This window comes from Penaeus monodon, chromosome 29 (assembly GCF_015228065.2).
Source record: "Penaeus monodon isolate SGIC_2016 chromosome 29, NSTDA_Pmon_1, whole genome shotgun sequence".
Classification (NCBI taxonomy): domain Eukaryota; kingdom Metazoa; phylum Arthropoda; class Malacostraca; order Decapoda; family Penaeidae; genus Penaeus; species Penaeus monodon.
This window is the reverse complement of record NC_051414.1, coordinates 33133767-33134103: the sequence shown is the minus strand read 5'-3', so window position 1 is coordinate 33134103 and position 337 is coordinate 33133767. Positions and strand designations below refer to the sequence as shown.

At 38.3% G+C, this 337-nt stretch overlaps 1 protein-coding gene across 1 annotated transcript in view; it reads right to left on the bottom strand.

Moving 5' to 3' along the window:
- LOC119592181 overlaps positions 1–337 on the bottom strand; it is a 14195-nt gene that overhangs the window by 6827 nt on the left and 7031 nt on the right. The window lies entirely within an intron of this gene.

Below are 337 nucleotides of genomic sequence, written 5' to 3'. Positions count from 1 at the left end.
AAACACCTGCATAGATGAGCAGAAAGCCCACATTCCCAAAGAAGCATGAAATACACGACCGATAGATAAACACATAGACACAGTCACTCAGATAATTGGGTACATCATGCCCCACGCCAGGAACCGAGACAGGCCGTGGAAAAAGTCCTTTAATAATAGAAATAAAATTCACTTATCTCTTATCTTATCAGCTGAAGTAATTAATCGTGGGGCGAAAGTAGACGAATAAAAGAAGGAAAACATAAGTGGAAGATAAAGAACAACAAGATCAAGAAAATAACAAAGAAAAAAGTCACGATAACAAGACAAACATAAGTGGATAGCGAATGCGTGTGAG